The 17027-nt window shown below is 42.5% G+C and overlaps 2 non-coding genes across 2 annotated transcripts; one reads left to right on the top strand and one right to left on the bottom strand.

Moving 5' to 3' along the window:
* Positions 1-10973: 10973 nt before the first annotated feature.
* LOC141582524 (U4 spliceosomal RNA) lies at positions 10974-11117 on the bottom strand. Its single transcript, XR_012515362.1, has one exon. It is a non-coding gene; the product is annotated as a U4 spliceosomal RNA (small nuclear RNA).
* Positions 11118-13691: 2574 nt separating this feature from the next.
* Positions 13692-13832, top strand: LOC141582522 (U4 spliceosomal RNA). Its single transcript, XR_012515360.1, has one exon. It is a non-coding gene; the product is annotated as a U4 spliceosomal RNA (small nuclear RNA).
* The last annotated feature ends 3195 nt before the right edge of the window (positions 13833-17027 follow it).

Genomic DNA, 17027 nt, shown 5'->3' with positions numbered 1-17027 from the left:
TCCCAGCTACTCGGGAGGCTGAGGCAGGAGAATTGCTTGAACCCAGGAGGCGGAGGTTGCGGTGAACTGAGATCATGCCAGTGCACTCCAGTCTTGGTAAAAATAGTGAAACTCTGTCTCAAAAAAGAAAATAAAATAAATGCAGTGTAAAGAGCTTCTTATAGAAAATATAAGTAGACCCCAAGGGAGGAACGTGCTGACTGTGCAGGAAAACAGCCCAAGAGTCCTGTGCAGGGAATTTTATTACGTACTTCTTCACATTCCTGCCTCTGTCTCAACTCTCCACCTGCTCTGTCTGGTTTTTCTGCTCCCACCTTTGGTCCCCGACGTGCCTCTCTTTGGCTTGCGGGGCTTCCTCACTGTGGGCTAAGGCACATGTGTGGTGATCAATCCGATTCCACTGTTGCGGCTGGCTCCTTCCTGCCTCCCAGCAAGGCCCTGCAGCAGTCCCGTCTGTACCTCCTGTGCCTCCCTATCTCTTTCGGATGCCCTTCCCTGCCCTAATCTGAGAAGACAATTCTTCCCACGTTTCTCTTAAAAATGTCCCCTTTGTCCTTCTTATCAGCATGTAGCTAGCAATTTTCTGACATTTTAACTGTAGAGTGAATGATGATCGGGGCATCCTAAGAGGAGTTCTAGGGTGTTTCTTTCTGCATAGGTACCTCTTTTTCCTCTGACCCACAACTGACAAGTGCCCATCCACTCCAGCATTAGAGATGCTACTAATATATAAATTTTTGATGGTCCCTCCAGGTGAGCCTTCCCATCATGTTCATGTCTAGCTATCTACCGACTCTAACAAAGCCCACTATCCTGTCTCTTTCCCAAAATAAGTGAAGGAACAATTCATTGGAAACCATAGGAAATAAAATAAATGTAGATGAAAACTTTGCAACTTATTCAAATAATCAATCAAAATCATCCTTACACTAAAAATGCAAAACTACACAATTTCGAGAAGAAAACATAGAATAAAAGATATCTGCTCTTGGGTTCAGTAATGAATTTTAACAAACAACACAAACTGTCAATACACACTAAAGGAACAATTGGGTGAATTTTTTTTTTAATATTAAAAGTGTATACTTTGGAAAATATCTTGTTAAGGGAATAAAAACACAAACCACATATTGAAAGAAACTATTTGCAAAATACAGATCTGAGAAAGAATTTGTATTCAATATACAAAAATATCTTAAAACCAAGTAAAGCAGGCTGTGTGCGGTGGCTCAAGCCTGTAATCCCAGCACTTTGGGAGGCTGAGGCGGGTGGATCACGAGGTCAAGAGATCGAGACCATCCTGGTCAACATGGTGAAACCCCGTCTCTACTAAAAATACAAAAAATTAGCTGGGCATGGTGGCACGTGCCTGTAATCCCAGCGAATCAGAAGGCAGAGGCAGGAGAATTGCCTGAACCCAGGAGGCAGAGGTTGCGGTGAGCCGAGATCGTGCCAGTGCACTCCAGCCTCGGTAACAAGAGTGAAACTCCATCTCAAAACAAAACAAAACAAAACAAAATAAAAACAAGTAAAGCAGCCCAATTAAAGATGCACACAAGTCAGAACAGACACCTAACCAAAGGATTTAAGAGAAACCAGCCCCTTCAAAAGACTCCACCACTGATATCAACCACTTGCCTGAAGCTGCCTTTCCTTTCTTGCTTGATAAGAGACCACCCATGACAGAGAGGGTCTGGACAGTATACAGTGGATGCACAGAGCAAGTTTTCACGTCCTCTGCTTCACCTTTTGATGTCAGAAGGCTGAAAACTTCACCCTTTGCCCTGTCATCATGGTAACACTGCCATTTTTTGTACATGGGACCCACGAGGAAGTCAGAAACTCAACTGCGATTGCATTCATTTCTCCTTTCATAAATATTCATGACTCCTCCTAGAGCTTATTCAATATTTGCCTTGGGCCATGCCACTCAGCATAAATTTCTTTTTTCTTTATCTCTCCCTTAAAGTGTCTGCTTCTGGCTTCTGGCTGGAGTCTATGCTTCCCAGCCTATTAAAAGGACTACCCTGCAGGCTGCAACCCTTTACAGGAGGTAAATCTCTCACTGGGTGCAGGCACTCATGCCTGTAATCGCAGCATTTTGGAAAGCCAAAGTGGGTGGATCACCTGAGTTCAGGAGTTTCATACCAGCCTGGCCAACATGGTGAAACCTTGCCTCTACTAAAAATACAAAAAATTAGCCAGGCTTGGTGACGGACATCTGCAATCCCAACTAATTGAGAGGCTGTGGAAGGAGAACTGCTTGAACCCGGGAGGTGGAGGTTACAGTGAGCCAAGATCCAACCATTGTACTCAAGCCTGGGCAACGAGAGTGAATCATCTTCTCAAAAAAAAAAAAAAAAAATCAAAATGTAAAAAACAAAATCATTCCTGAACTCTCATCAGATCTTTTGTCATAGTCATTTCATGCTCTTTGTCATTTAGATATTATTTAGGCCTGATGCTTTCCTACAAGCTCCTGCAATCAGCTATGGATCAGAATGTTCATCTCCAACACAGGACTCCCTCTGAGACTCACAGAAAAGACTATGACAGGTACTCTGGTTACAGGCTCCTGATGATATTGCTCAAATAACTTTAAGACCATACACTTGACTCAGTGAAGCTGTCCAGAAGTCTAGTTGAGAAACTGATGGGTTCATGACACGGCTAACCCAAGATTCAGCAAGACTGGAATTGAGTACACGGCACTGAATAAACTGATGAAAATGGATTATAATTTTATAGTTTCTTTTGATCATTGCTGGTTCTTTAATGTTATAGTTTCTGGATTTAAGAAATCTCTTTCCCTTAAGCTAACAATAACTCACAACAATTAAGATTACATTTAATTAAATAAAAATGAACCATTTATCTTTTTCCTCGACTGATTTCTCCAGAATTTTGAAATTCTCTTTTTTTTTTTTTTTTTTTTTTTTGAGACGGAGTTTCGCTCTTGTTGCCCAGGCTGGAGTGCAATGGCGCGATCTCGGCTCACCGCAACCTCCACCTCCTGGGTTCAGGCAATTCTCCTGCCTCAGCCTCCTGAGTAACTGGGATTACAGGCATGAGCCACCATGCCCAGCTAATTTTTTGTATTTTTAGTAGAGACGGGGTTTCACCTTGTTGACCAGGATGGTCTTGATCTCTCGACCTCGTGATCCACCCGCCTCGGCCTCCCAAAGTGCTGGGATTACAGGCTTGAGCCACCGCGCCCGGCCAGAATTTTGAAACTCTTATTGAACACTCTTAATTTTCCTGACAATATACTTGTTAGCAGAAGTCCAAAAAGAATCTGTTCACCTTAGAACAGGACATAATTGGAAACTTTGTTTATATTATCAAGGCTTTTACTGGAATACTATATTTAGCAATAGTGTACCTAAGATCAGTTACAACCAGCAATTTTAAGGAACTAAGGTTGATTTTTATGGACCCAATCCTTACAAAGCAGTCTGAGAAAAGCCAGCCTGATACCTAGATTACAAGAGTCACATCCATACAGATTAGTAAGAAAGGTCCTTTCCTTGCAGGCCCAAGAATTTGGGGATAGTTTTAGGGCCTCAAGAAGAGAGGAATTCACTCAAAGGTTTTAGGACTGCAGCTGAAATTTGATAGTATGTTCTGGGCTTGGCTTTTAGTCTCAATAAGGCCTTTCAAACTCCAATCCGAGATTCTGTAGGAAAACTTGCAGCAAAGAAGCTTGAAAGCACCTATGTGGTCAGCTCCTGTTCTTGCTGCACTTACGTAAATAGTCAGGCAAAATCTAACAAAACTTGAACTTATTTTTAAAACAAGAATAATCTTTGATTATCTATGATCAAAAATGATGGTTACTACAGAGAGAAATTTTATGTTTCAATGAAAAACTCAGCCAGGCATGGTGGCACATGCCTATAATTCCAGCAGTTTGGGATGCCAAGAATTCAAGACCAGCCTGGGCAACATGGCAAAACCCTGCCCCCTGCCTCTACTAAAAATCCAAAAATTAGCTGGGCATGATGGCATGTGCCTGTGGTCCCAGCTAATCAGGAGGCTGTGGAGGGAGGCTTTCTTGTACCCAGGAGATAGAGGGTGAAGTAAGCTGAGCACTCCAGCCTCAGACGTAGAGCCAGACCCTGTTTCCAAAAAAATTTTTTTTAAATAGGAAAACTATAGCCCTTGTGGGTTATCAGATTCTAGTCTTGTTTCTTTTCTTTGGGCTATTTTTACCTCTTTGTAAACTGGATCCTGCCATCTGATAAATTTTGTCACATGATAATACATGTGGAAAAAGCAACCAAGTATTGTCTCCCCTATTAATGTATCTATTGTCAGATAATTTGAAGGCCTCCAACCCTGGACCAAAGAAGAGGAAGGTTTGGTCCCCAAAATGCATAACCAAATTGTAATACATTGATGCAATGAAATACTATTTCGCCATAGAAAGGAACAAGCTATAAACTCACACGAAGACATGAGTGATCTTTCATGCACATTGCTAAGTGGAATAAGACAGTGTGAAGAGAATCCACAAAGTGTGACTTCACTTAATGAGATTCTGGAGAAGGGAAACTACACAGATGCAAAGCCACTGGCTGCATGGGGTGGGGGTTTGAAGTGTTCCATATGTTTTTTTAATAGTATATACTGGCCACTATCCATTTGTAAAAGAATGCAGAATTATACAGCTAAATGGGTAAATCAAACTCTATTCAAGTTAAATAATATTATTCAGAATGTGGAGTATCCCAGCACAGAATCCATAATGTAAAAAATGATTTAACTATGTTACAAATTACAATGGTTTAGATGTGGTTTGTTTCTGCAAAAACTCATGTTGAAATTTGACCCCCAAGGCGGCAGTGTGGGGAGATGGGGCCTAGTGGAAGGTGTTTGGATTATGGAGATTGATTCCTCATAAATAGATTAATGCCCTCCCATGGGGGTGAGTTCTGTCTGCTCTCAAAGGAATGGATTAATTCCTGCAAGAGTAGATAGTCAAAGAGTCTTGCTTCCTTGGCTTTCCTCCTGCTTTCACTCTTGCTGTGATCTCTGGTGCACCCCTTGCTCCCCTTCCACTTTCCACCATGAGGCAAAAAAGACTGAGGCCCCACCAGATGCAACTGCTCTATCTTGAACATTCCAGCCACCAGCATTGTGAGCCAAATGAATCTTCTTTACTAAGAAATTACCCTGCCTCAGGTATTGTGTTACAGAAGCACAAAATGGACTAAGACACAAATGTGGGAAACAACTCTCTGAAGGTGTAGGGAAAATGGTGCTGACCTAAGTCTCCTTACCAATGAATAGAATCTGTAGGCTGAAGGAAAATAAACTATACTTCATCATTGGATTCCATTTTATAAAGTTTCTTCCAACAGGGATAATTGTGAACAATTGTAAAACCACAGTATCTGTATCTGGAATCAAACAATGAGTTATATAAGTCGCAGATGGTAGAAACTAGGTCCTTCACTGTTGACGTGGGAGGTTATAAATTAGCAAGGGGAGAAGGGTAGAAAGATTCATGTGATAGTAGATCGGGGTGAAGACATCAACATAAACTTATGTTTAGTTTAATACAGATAGAGTTCCACATCAAAACCTTCCTAACTAGGTGTGTATAGGTAGGTGACATACACACATATACTTCCTAGCATTGCTAATGAGAGACAAGACACAATGTGCTCACTCAGCAGCCAGATAGAAGTTTTCCTACCATTCTGAAAGGAATCAGGCTCTTTGAAGAAATGTGTGATACTAGAACTGGGACAGTAAATATATGAACTAGGATAATCTTGAAGTATCAAAAAGTAAGTAAGTACTAAAAAAAAATTGAAATATGTCAAAGGAAAATTGGAGCCAATAAAAAGAGCTAGTGCTGGTCAACACAGGAATGAACTGTTCAACATACTGCTGCAGTGTTTAATACTAACTAAAGCTTCAAGTAATTATCTAGGTGTCTCCATTTGTATGTGTAGGTGAATAAGCAAATGGAGTTGAATAGAAATCTTCTTTGCAAAAGAATTCCAAATACTTAATGTAGACAGTCAACCAGCAAGAAGGTGGAGCTAAGGCCTCACTCCTTGAGTATGGGCTTTACATATGTGTAAACTTATTTTTCACATATTTTTCTTGTGCTGTGGATGTGTCCTGGGTTCATTCTCTAAAATGCTGTTCACCCTAGATCAGGAAAAAAAATAATAACCTTACAGATTTGATTTCAATTCATGGATAAATATTTTAACAAGAGTGACTTTGTAAAAATATGTTCCAATGGCTGATTGACTCATTGTGACTGGTTCACTTATTCCAAATTCTTCTTGTCTTTATTTTTTTCCAGTGTCTACTTTTTAGCCATAATACACCAGAATGAAATATTGGCCACTAAGAAAAAATATTCAAAGAAAAAAAGAACATGAACCGAACTTGTGACCATGATAATTCAGTTTCACCACAACACTTTCTAAAACAGAAAAGTTTAAAAGGATATTCAAAGTCAATTTCCTCAATAAGGCTTTGCAGAAAATGAGGAAACTAGAGAAACAAAATTGGCAGGACATCCTATGGGTGATTTTAGATGTTTCTATGTTTTATGGGGGAAAAATACTTTACCTTTAAAATAATCACAAAAAATTATTGGAAACCCAAACTCTGGAATGTGTCCAAATTTAGTTGAACTTCTATGTAATTATTTAGCTTAGTCATGAAGTTGATACTTTTTAAAATATCTCGGCCTTATTTGTGTAATAAAATACATAATGAATAATTAATGTTCATAGGAAAACATGTCAGACCTTGTGAAAAAAATCTTGGAGACCCAAAATCACTAAGCTAAAGGGAGAAGTCAAGCTGGGAACTGCTTAGGGCAAACCTGCCTCCCATTCTATCCAAAGTCACACATCTGCTCACCGAGATAAATGCATATCTGATTGCCTCATTTGAAAAGGGTAATCAGCAACTCAAAAGAATGAAACCATTCATCTTTATCTATTTATGATCTGGAAGACCCCCGTTTGGCCTCTCTTCAAGTTGTCTCACCTTTCTGGACTGAACCAATGTACATATTACACATAATTGATGTCTCATGACTTCCTTAAATGTATAAAACCAAGCTGTGCTCCTACCACCTGGGGCACATGTTGTCCGGACCTCATGAGGATATATCACGGGTGTGTGCATCCTCAAACTTGGCAAAATAAACTCCCTAAAAAATCTAAAGCCTGTCTCAGATTTTCTTGGTTCATACATGTAACGTAGGATGTTAATGTTTATAAAACACACATCATTCTATCTACTATTAAAACTATACTGTCAATTAACCTTAGACTTTTCAACAAAAGAAAATGTTGATGAGGTATGAATAATATATTTAAATTTAAATAATGTTGCAAGTTTTAATATGCCTACTTTTCATTTTTTAATACGCCTGTTTTGACTACTTTAATGCTGTAAGACAAATGGTAATTAAAACATGAATAAAAGTGTTTACAGGGGGTGGACATGTTTCCTCCAGCCTCAGGCTTGGGGTGACTTGAAAGGCACCTGCCCATCCCCAGCTTTCATCCCAGCTGTCCTGATGGTGACTCTAAGCATTTCTCCTTTCTCTATATGTAGACCTCATCCCCAAAACAAACCCAAATCTTACAATATGTTAGGGCACACTACGATGATAAGCAGCCAAAGCCTCAAGCAAGAATGTGTTGACCTTATACATGGGAGCATGAAGGTGGTTAAAATGTTCACATTTAAGAGCTTCCACACAGATTGCAAGAATACAAGGAAGAATGGAGATGGCAGCACGAGTCGCTAAAATAAAAGCAGATGTTTTGAGATCAGTTATATTCTTTCCGACAAAAATTAGAGACAGAAAACGAAGTTTAGTCTGAGGCAACAATTTACTGGGCAATAAGCCAGAGGCACATGTGTCGTAGACAGATTTCAGCATTCTCCCTTATATTAATATAAATACTAAATTAATGTCATATAAATATAAACACTTGGTTCTACAGTAGTTTTAAAGGAGATCTCACAAATGGGTTTGGTTTTTGAAGGTTAGCACTGATGGTCCAGAGAATTCATTTTGTTCCAGAGAGAGAGAAAAAAGAATTCATTTTGTTCCAGAGAGAGAGAAAAAAGAATTCATTTTGCTCCAGAGAGAGAAAGAGAAGAATTTCTTGGGTCCCTTCAGGTAGGCGTCTGGCTTTGCCTCGCGTTGTATATTTGAACTATGTGTACGGCAGAAGACAGAATTTCACAGATTTAAGGTGTGAAAAGTCACTGGGTTCTTCAAGAAGCCCGGGATTCTTCTTGGAAAAAATAAGTTTGTGGAGACAAAATGAGTTGGAGAAGACTGTTATTGAAGTGAAGCAGAATTGGTTTTAGTAATCTGCTTATTACCCTCACCCTCACCCCCTTAACCTCTAACCCTAAACCCTAACGCCGTGACCCTAACCCTACCCCTACCCAATCCCTCATCCTACTCTTTAGCCCTGACCCTTGACCCTTGACCCCAATCTCCAAACCCCAACACCAAACCTAAACTTAACCCCTAACCCTACCACTAACCTTAACCCTTTACATCTGCCTAGATTCTCCAGCAGAAGCAGAGACCCTTGGCTCCCAGCTGTGCACCACTGCATCTGGCACAGGACTCCGTAGCAGTCCCCAAATAGGCACCTGAATGCCCACTGTGCCAGCCATGCAGTGGAAGCCTGTGCTATATTCTCACTTCCAGAACCAAGGCCCAGTGCCTGCATCAGGCTGCTCAGGGCTGAAGTGAGCTGGGACACCCAAGGTCTTCATAAGACCAAGGCTCTTTCATGCCTCCTGTCACAGAGTGAGACGCAGACCCAGCAGCACCACACGTCCCCTCCTTCCCACCGTGGCAGCTCATCAACCTTCCAAGCCAGGGGCCCTTCCCTGATGACACTCCAAGCACAAAGCACTGGACTTCCACACAGTGAGGCTGCACACATTATTCTGTGTAGATGCCCACTTAGGCCGCTGGGAGAAAGGGTGGTAGAGGGACCCTCATGTTGCTCTGTGGTATACATGCTCTGGTTTATACGACTGCAAGCCATTTATGAGAAACTCAAGCTGAAACACTAGTTGTTTCCAATGTTTTGTCAGCAGATGATTTACAATGTATGCTCCCAAATAAGCTAGCCACAGAGCACACTGACTACTTCCCCTCTTAAGTCGCTCCGAGGGCCTCCGCATCAGTCCTAGAATTGGAAGATTGGTGGAGAAGAACTGGGATGTTGAGGGGGTACTGGATACTTGCTTGATACCAGCCTCCCCTTACCTAAGCTTACAGACAGCCCAGATCCCGCCTGATAAATTAGACATTTTAAGACACACAGTTCTCGATAGCAGGACTTAACAGATGCAAAACTCGAAGGCAACGATTGTCTCAATTCCTTGGTGTCTCAGGAACTAAAACACTGCCTAGCACAGGTGCACCATCAACCTTATTATTAAATATGCTCTATATTTTATTCATCTTTGATTGTGGAAGTGATGTGATAAACACTGTGGACTAACGACCTTTGAGATCCCTTCACGGGATCCTATCTGGACCCCCAGATCTGCCAACACAGAGAAGGCACCCATAAACATGTGCAGGACAGAGGTGAGATAAAACTGTCTCTGAGCCTCAAAGTGGTCTGGCAGTCACAGGAACGGCCACGTAGGGTCTGGCCCATATGAGGAGTCAGGCTTTCAGCTTGAGGCACCCCACTGCACCTGCAAAACCGAGTTGTGCTTAACAAAGAATAATCAGCCAGCCTACTCTCTTTAATGAAAGATTCTCCCTGGGGCCTGAAAGCTTGGGGGAATTACTCCTCCCTCCTCAGGCTTGGTCCCAAGGTACAAGACCACGTGCACCAGCAGCGTGGGTCAGCAAACGAGCAGAAGCCAGAAAAGGGCAGTCCGGAAGACAAGGACCCCTTGAAGATCAAGAGAGAGGCCGTTTAGGTACCACGGAGCAGTTACGTTAGACTGGAACACGTCCCATTTACAGGAGACTAGAAAACCCCAGCCTCACCCTCACTTGGGGCTGATACCATTTTAGGCCTCAGCCCGTCTGCACCCAGATGCTCATGAAAACAGCATGTTGCTCCACACCACCTCGAGCTGTTTACTGGTGCTCTCAGGGTTCGAACCAATAATAGAGCCTTGTGCCTAATATCTCAGGTGGTAATCCAAGAGTGATATCTGCGTGACACGCCTCCTCCTTCACCCTCCATATCTAAGTGATCACCAAGGTTGCAAGCCAGCCAGGCAAGGTAGCTCATGCCTGTCAGCCCAGTACTTTAGGCGGCTGAGGCATGTGGATCACCTGAGGTCAAGAGGTCAAGACTGCTCTGGCCAACATTGAAAAAGCCTGTCTCTACTAGAAATTCAAAAATTAGCCAGTGTGGTGGCAGACGCCTGTAATCCCAGCTACTCAGGAGGCTGAAACAGGAGAATCGCTTGAACCTGGGAGGCACAGGCTGCAGTGAACCAATATCATGCCGTTTCACTCCAGCCTGGGCAACAGAGCAAGACTCAGTCTCAAAAAAAAAAAAAAAAAGAAAAGAAAAGAATTAGTATAATTTTGTCTCCAGAAGAGGGGTCTTGTCCCAGACCCCAGCAACAGGATTTTGGGTCTCACATGAAATGGAATTTATGGCAAGTCGCACAGTCTAGTGACATTAAAAGAGTTTATTAGCCACTACTAAGTGACAGAGCAAGGAGTCCTCAGAAAGCAAGAGGAGGAACGCAGCTGTTTTAAAGAACAAAGTTTTTTTTTCAGATGGAATTTTACCCTTGTCACAATGACATGATCTCGGCTCACTAAAACCTCTGCTTCCTGGGTTTAAGGATTCTCCTGCCTCTACCTCCCAAGTAGGTAGGATTACAGATGTGCACCACCACGTCCAGCTAATTTTTTTATTTCTTTTCTATTTTAATTTATTTTTATTTTTTTGTTTAATTTTTTTATTCCATCCCTGTGGAGACTTCCAAAAATTGCCTATATTGCTTACTATATTTCTGGTCATCACAGCGGGGTATTGGGAAAAGTTTTCAATTAGCAATAATCGCACCTCAGATAAACCTCACTGCCTATGATAATGCCACTGTGCAAAGCTATTTTTTTATGTATTTTTAGTAGAGACTGGGTTTTACCATGTTGGCCATGCTGGTGTCCAACTCCTGGCCTCAGGTTATCTGCCTTCCTCGGCCTCCCAAAGTACTGGGATTACAGGTGTGATTACTTAAGGTAAACATTAAGTAATCACACCTGTAACCCCAGCACATTAACGTACAAACAGAATTACTTAATGTTTGTTTATGTAGGTTATTAAGAATAGTGTTGTCTCTTATGAATGATTGTGATCAGTTTCTGTCAGGCTATTAGTATTGCTACTTTTCTCTGTTACTATTGATTTTAATAATAATTTAGGAGTGTACTATTATCTTTAAAACTTATTTTTAAATTAAGAATGCTTTTTGCTTAAAGTACTGGTATAATTTTATAAGTTTTGGGTCTGTACTTAGTTATTAACTTGTTCCTGCAACCATAAATATTTTATGACCAAAGGTACTCAGTCCCTAAATACATAATTCAACAGATTTAACCTGAATGTGTGTGTGTGTGTGTGTGTGTGTGTGAGAGAGAGAGAGAGGGAGAGAGATAGAAAGAGAAAGAGAGAGAGAGAGAGAGAGAGAGAAAGAGAGAGAGAGAGAGAGAGAGAGAGAGAGAGAGAGAGAGAGAATGTGTCTCACTCTGTCTCCCAGGCTTGAGTGCAGTGGTGTGAGCATGATGGCTGGTTCACTGTGGCCTCAAACCCCTGAGCTCAAGTCATCCTCCAACCTCAGCCTACTGTGTAGTTGGGACCACAGGCACGAGCCACCATGCCAGCTAATTTTTATATTTTTTGTAGACATGAGGATCTCGATATTTTCCCAGGCTGGTCTTGAACTTCTGATCTCCGCCAGCGTTGTGAGTGCGAGGGCCCTGCAGTGCCCCCGGTCACCAGCAGAGGGCGCGCTGGAGCAAGGCGGCGTAACTGCCTGGTGGCCAAGCTCCTCTAACAATCAGAAGCCCGGCTTTACAGAGGCTGACAACTCCAGATACGACATGTGAAAGGGTCTTGGGGTTACAGTTCTAGAAATTACATGGGAAAGGGTCTTGGTCCATGTGGAGTTGTCAGCCTCTGTAAAGCCGGGCTTCTGATTGTTAGAGGAGCTTGGCCACCAGGCAGTTACGCCGCCTTGCTCCAGCGCGCCCTCTGCTGGTGACCGGGGGCACTGCAGGGCCGAGGCCGCGCGCCCTCTGGTGACCGTCCCTCTGCACCACTTGAAGTCGAAGAGCAGAGCGTTCAGCGCCGTCGTTCTGGAAATGCCAACTGACATGGAGCCCACTAGCCCGTGTGTTTCCAAAAAGGAAGAAGGGATGATTAATTGGAAACCATAGGAATGAGATAAACATGGATGCACGTTTTACAACTGATGGAAAAATTCACTCAACATAGTCTTTGCACTTAAAATGCGAAACCGTCAGAGGCATCTTAACCTTAGTGACTTTATTTTAAATAAAAGCTTTAGAAAAAGCTAAATCTGGGCAGGGTGTAGGGCTCACAAGTGTAATCTCAGCACTCTGGAAGGCCAAGGCGGGAGGATCACTTGAGATCAGGAGTTCAAGACCAGCCTGGGAAGATATTGAGATCCTCATGTCTACAAAAAATATAAAAATTAGCTGGCATGGTGGCTCATGCCTGTGGTCCAAGCTACCCAGGAGGCTGAGGTTGGAGGATCACTTGAGCCCAGGAGTTTGAGGGCGCAGTGAGCCAGCCATGAATACACCACTGCACTCAAGCCTGGGAGACAGATTGAGACTCTCTCTCTCTCTCTCTGTCTCTCTGTCTCTCTCTCTCTCTCTCTCTCTCACACACACACACACACACTAAATCTGTTGGATTATATATTTAGGGATTGAGCACCTTTGGTTATAAAATATTTATGGTTGCAGGAACAAGTTAATAACTAAATAAAGACCCAAAACTTATAAAAATATACCAGTACTTTAAGCAAAAGCATTTTTTTTTTTTGAGACAGAGTTTCACTCTTGTTACCCAGGCTGGAGTGCAATGATGCTATCTCGGCTCACCGCAACCTCTGCCTCCTGGGTTCAGGCAATTCTCCTGCCTCAGCCTCCAGAGTAGCTGGGATTACAGGCACGTGCCACCATGCCCAGCTAATTTTTTGCACATTTAGTAGAGATGGGGTTTCACCATGTTGACCAGGATGGTCTCGATCTCTTGACCTCGTGATCCACCAGCCTTGGCCTCCCAAAGTGCTGGGATTACAGGCTTGAGCCACCGTGCCTGGCCAGCAAAAAGCATTCTTAATTTACAAATAAGTTTTAAAGATAATAGTACACTCATAAATTATTGTTAAAATCAATAGTAACAAAGAAAAGTAGCAATACTAGTAACCTGACACAAATTGATCACAATCCTTCATAAGAGACAACACTCTTCTTAATGACCTATATAAACAAACATTAAGTAATTCTGTTTGTACGTTAATGTGCTGGGATTACAAGTGTGATTACTTAATCACTTATCTGCCGAGGAGGGCGGATAACATGAGGCCAGGAGTTGGACACCAGCATGGCAAACATGGTGAAACCCAGTCTCTACTAAAAATAAAAAAAAAATAGCTTTGTACAGTGGCAGTATCGTAGCCGGTGAGGTTTATCTGAGGTGCGATTATTGCTAATTGAAAACTTTTCCCAATACCCCGCCATGACGACTGGAAATATAGTCAGCATTGGCAATTTTTGGAATTTACAGAGATGGAATAAAGAAAATTAAATAAAAAAATAAATTAAAATGGAAAAGAAATACAAAAAAAAATAGCTGGACGTGGTGGTGCACACATGTAATCCCACCTATTCAGGAGAATCCTTAAACCCAGGAAGCAGGGGTTTTAGTGAGCCGTGATCATGTCATTGTATCAATCAGTAAAACTCCGTCTCAAAAAAATTTTTGTTCTTTAAAACAGGTGCATGCCTCCTCTTGCTTTCTGAGGACTCCCTGCTCTGTCACTTAGTAGTGGCTAATAAACTCTTTTAAAGTCACTAGACTGTGCGACTTGCCATAAATTCCATTTTGTGTGAGACCCAAAATCCTGTTGCTCAAAGGTTATTAGTCTACTGTGTTTATCACATCACTTCCACAATCAAAGATGAATAAAATATAGAAGCGTATTTAATAATAACTTTGATGGTGCACCTGTGTTAGGCAGTGTTTTAGTTCTTTGAGACACCAAGGAGTTGAGACAATCCTTTGCCTTAGAGTTTTGCATCAGTAAGTCCTGCTATCGAGAGCTGTGTGTGTTAAAATGTCTGACTTATCAGGCGGGATCTGGGCTGTCTGTAAGCTCAGTTTAGGGGAGGCTGGTGTCCAGCAAGTATCCAGTACCCCCTCAACATCCCAGTTCTTCTCCACCAGTCTTCCAATTCTAGAACTGATGCAGAGGCCCTCAGAGCGACTTAAGAGGGGAAGTAGTCACTGTGCTCTGTGGCTACCTTGTTTGGAAGAGTACATTGTAAATCCTCTCCCGACAAAACGTTGGAAACAAGTAGTGTTTCAGCTTGAGTTTCTCATAAATGGTTTGCAGTCGTATAAACCAGAGCATGCATACCACAGGGCAACGTGAGGGTCCCTCTACTACCCTTTCTCCCAGCGGCCTAAGTGGACATCTACACAGAATAATGTGTGCAGCCTCACTGTGTGGAAGTCCAGTGCTTTGTGCTTGGAGTGTCATCAGGGAAGGACCCTGACTTGGAAGGTTGCCGAGCTGCCACAGAGGGAAGGAGGGGGCATGCGATGATGCTGGGTCTGCGTCTCGCTCTGTGACAGAAGGCATGAGAGAGCCTTGGTCTTATGAAGACCGTGGGTGTCCCAGCTTACTTTGGCCCTGAGCAGCCTGATGTAGGTGCTGGGCCCTGGTTTTGGAGGTTAGAATATAGCACGGGCTTCCACTGCATGGCTGGCACAGTGGGCATTCAGGTGCCTATTTGGGGACTACTATGGAGTCCTGTGCCAGATGCAGTGGTGCACAGCTGGGAGCCAAGGGTCCCTGCTTCTGCTGGAGAATCTAGGCAGATGTAAAGTGTTAAGGTTAGTGGTAGGGTTTGGGGTTAAGTTTGGGGTTGGTTTTGGGGTTTGGGGGTTGGGGTCAAGGGTCAAGGGTCAGGGCTAAAGAGTAGGATGAGGGATTGGGTAGGGGTAGGGTTAGGGTCACGGGGTTAGAGTTTAGGGTTAGAGGTTAAGGGGATGAGGGTGAGGGTAATAAGCAGATTACTAAAAGCAATTCTGCTTCACTTCAGTAACAACCTTCTCCAACTCATTTTGTCTCCATAAATTTATTTTTCCAAGAAGAATCCCAGGCTTCTTAAAGCACCCAGTGACTTTTCACACCTCAAATCTGTGAAATTCTGTCTTCTGTCATATGCATAGTTCAAACATACAAGGAGAGGCAAAGCCAGATGCCTTCCTGAAGGGACCAGAGAAATTCTTCTCTTTTTCTCTCTGGAACGAAATGGGTTCCTCTCTTTCTCTCTCTGGACCAAAATAAATTCTCTGGACCATCAGTGCTAGCCTTCAAAAGCCAAACTCATTTGTGAGATCTCCTTTAAAACTACTGTAGACCCAAGTGTTTATATTTATATGACATTAATTTAGTATTTATATTAATATAAGGGAGAATGTTTAAATCTGTGTACACCACATGTGCCTCTGGCTTATTGCCCAGCTAATTGTCACCTCAGGCTAAACTTTGGTTTCTGTCTCTAATTTTTGTCGGAAAGAATATAACTGATCTCAAAACATCTGCTTTTATTTTAGGGACTCGGGCTGCCATCTCCATTCCTCCCTCTTTTCTTGTGGTCTCTGTGGAAGTTCTTTAATGTGAACATTTTGACCACCTTCATGCTCCCATGTCCATTTTCAGCACATTCAGACTTACCCAGCCAAGGTTGTCATCTTAGGCCAGGGATTTTTTAGGGATCTTTATTTTGCTGTGATACGGTTGGCACTTCTTTGACTCACTGTATCGCCCCAGAGTTATTTTCATTTTAGGAGCCCAAGAAGGCAGAAAAAGAAGTAGGTGAGCAATTAAACCTTCTGAGTCGGGAGAGAGTCCCGTTGTGTTAAGCAACGTTGCAGAACACTGTATGTAGTAATCTAGCAGATGAGCCACGTGGCTGCTTGCTGCTGTGAACTCAGACTCCCTCATCATTAGTCTTTTCTATCTCTGGAGGGAATTATAAGGGCCATTTATTAACCTGTAAGTCATAGAGAGTTAAAGGTGTTTCCCCAAAACACTGAGGACAGAATGAAAGGTGAGGAGTGTTAGCCACCGCTCAGACGTGCAGGAAAGTCTCTCGATGTAGGTTGTTGGAGAAATGCAGGTCTTTTTTCTTTTGGAAGTCTCCCTAGAATGGGGTCAAGGACTCTGCCCATTCTAGGATGAATAATTGGTATATTAGACACCCTCAGATATTTATCCCAAACCTTCATTTAGGGTTCTTAATGAGTTTGTTCAGCCATCACAGTCTCAAGTGCGAAGTAGGACATTGGAGTCTCTCTACAGTCCAAATTAGCACTGTCTTTAAAGTTGAGTTTCTCATTATTCTCACTTGACATACCTTATGTATCCCACACACATGCTAATAACGCATCGTGCTCACTGTTACCTTTGCAACAAGATTTAAATTTTACTTAGCCTGGAGGAGTGCACTTCACATGTCCAGACCCAGTTCTGACTCATTCTTCAGCCCTGCATCAGTCAGTGGGGGCTAGGTTAAACCATGGTGACAAACAACATCCACATTTCAGTGGCTCAAAAATCTTCTTCCTCATTTATTTGCATCTCATCATGGGTCAGGTGAGTGGTCGCTCTGTGCTGTGTCGTCCTAACACAGGAATCGAGGCTGAAGAAGGTACCATCAATAAGATCCCCATTGCTCTAGAAAAGACAAAAAGTAT

This window comes from Saimiri boliviensis, chromosome 20, assembly GCF_048565385.1.
Source record: "Saimiri boliviensis isolate mSaiBol1 chromosome 20, mSaiBol1.pri, whole genome shotgun sequence".
Lineage (NCBI taxonomy): Eukaryota > Metazoa > Chordata > Mammalia > Primates > Cebidae > Saimiri > Saimiri boliviensis.
The sequence above is the reverse complement of the archived record's forward strand: the minus strand, read 5'-3'. Positions and strand labels throughout refer to the sequence as shown.